At 42.5% G+C, this 2,184-nt stretch overlaps 1 pseudogene; it reads left to right on the top strand.

Moving 5' to 3' along the window:
• The first annotated feature begins 547 nt into the window (after window positions 1-547).
• Window positions 548-1,913, top strand: LOC120062768 (annotated as a pseudogene).
• The last annotated feature ends 271 nt before the right edge of the window (window positions 1,914-2,184 follow it).

Here is a 2,184-nt window from a genome sequence, read left to right as displayed (position 1 = left end):
GTGGTGCCTTCAGGCATTTGGAAATTGCTCCCAAGGATGAACAAGACTTGTGGAGGTCTACAATATCTTTTCTGAGGTCTTGGCGGACTTCTTTTCATTTTCCCATGATGTCAAGCAAAGAGGCACTGAATTTGAAGGTAGGCCTTGAAATACATCCACAGGTACACCTCCAATTGACTCAAATGATGCCAATTAGCTTATCAGAAGCTTCTAAAGCCATGAAATAATTTTCTGGAATTTTCCAAGCTGCATAAAGGCCCACTCAGCTTAGTGAATGTAAACTTATTTTTGAATTGTGATACAGTGAAATAATCTGTCTGTAAACAATTGTTGGAAAAATAACTTGTGGCATGCACAAAGTAGATGTCCTAACCGACTTGCCAAAACTATAGTTTGTTAACAAGACATTTGTGGAGTGGTTGAAAAACGAGTTTTAATGACTCCAACCTAAGTGTATGTAAACTTCCTCTGAAGGGGGAAGTAGGGGTAGATAACTAGGGGTGATCAAAACCGTTTCCTAACTACAATATCTTATCTTGACAGGTATTGCAAGCCAAAGAACTGCTACACAATGGAGGATTCTGAAACCATTTATGGTTTTGGTTATGATTATGGAGATTATAGCAATTCCACTTGTTACTCCTCATGATGAGCTTTCAAAACCCATAGTACATGCTTCATGGAGGTTTTATGCATTTCCCTCATGGTGGTCAATGTGGTTTTATTCTGGGGGTTTGTGGGAATGGCGTGGTCATCTGGATCGCTAGTCACAATATGAAAAAGACGGTCAACACCACCTGGTACCTCAGCCTGGCCGTCTCCGACATCATATTCTGTGCCTGTCTACCCTTCAACATCATTTACCCGGTAACAAAGGAGTGGATCTTTGAGCTCTTCATGTGCAAATTCAGCTCTTTAGTGATGTTCCTGAACATATTCGGCAGCATATTACTCCTGGTCATCGTCAGTGTTGACCACTGTGTGTCAGTGACGTTTCCAGTGTGGGCTCAGGACCACTCCACCATTTGCAAGGCCTTTGAATTTGTGTTCCTGGTCTGGGTTGTCTATGTCGCACTGAGCATCCCCTCCTTGGTGTTCAGTGATGCCAAGACTCATGTAGGGAAGAGCATGTGTTTCAATAACTAGACAAACCAACACAGCCACAAGATGATCACTGTAGGTCGGTTTATCAGGAGGCTTGTGCTCCCATTCCTCATCTTCTGTTACTCCATCATCATTCTGCTACTAAGGACCAACCGGATGATCAAGTCCTCCAAGCCCTTAACTTATGACTGCCCTGATAGCCACGTTCTTCATCTGCTGCCCTACCATGTCTTTGTTCTGTTTGAGTTGATCCACCAAAGCTACGACCTGGCGATTATAAAAGCTGGACTGATGGTGGGTACCACTGTAGCCACAGCAAACATTTTCCTCAACCCAATGCTATATATTTTCATCTTAGACAGCTCCATACTGTCTAAGATGGAGAATGCCATGGGAGAGGGTGGCCGCACTACCAGCCACTACACCTCTAGGTCCAGCTCCATGGAGAGCAGCCACAGGGACTCCACACATTTCTAAAAGTCTGAGGATGGTAAGGCCTCAGTGGCTGTAGAGACTGCGAACACAATTTTGTTCAGCAATACGTTGCCTTGTAGAAATGTCATGTAAGGTGGACTTGCACTTGAGGGTCTAAGAGAATAATGATATTTGTCATGTATTTGTTAAATCACAAGTCGTGTTCTTTGTCTCATGTTAACATAATGTCGAACAATCTACTTGTTTGATTTGTTTCTCTCATGAGTAAACTGAGTACGGTCTTGTGGAGATATTGGTCACACTTTATTTGGATAATCCAGATGACACATTAATGTTTCTTATAAAAATAAGTGATGCAGTCAGTCTCTCCTCAACTGTTAGCCAAGAGAGATTGGCATGCATACTATTTATATTAGCCCTCTGATTACAATGATGAGCAAGACGTGCCGCTCTATGGCAGCTGCAGCTTAACTAGGTCTTTCCTTGCAGCACTCAACCAGACAACTGGACAATAATCAAGCTAAGACAAAACTAGAGCTTGCAGGACCTGACACATATCGATGTAGGATCTTATTTTGAGCCAGTTTCGTACAGCAACAACAGGAAATGTGAATTCGATTTTGGACTATACATTTTTTTAGGGGT

Source organism: Salvelinus namaycush, chromosome 18 (assembly GCF_016432855.1).
Source record: "Salvelinus namaycush isolate Seneca chromosome 18, SaNama_1.0, whole genome shotgun sequence".
Taxonomy (NCBI): domain Eukaryota; kingdom Metazoa; phylum Chordata; class Actinopteri; order Salmoniformes; family Salmonidae; genus Salvelinus; species Salvelinus namaycush.
The sequence above is the reverse complement of the archived record's forward strand: the minus strand, read 5'-3'. Positions and strand labels throughout refer to the sequence as shown.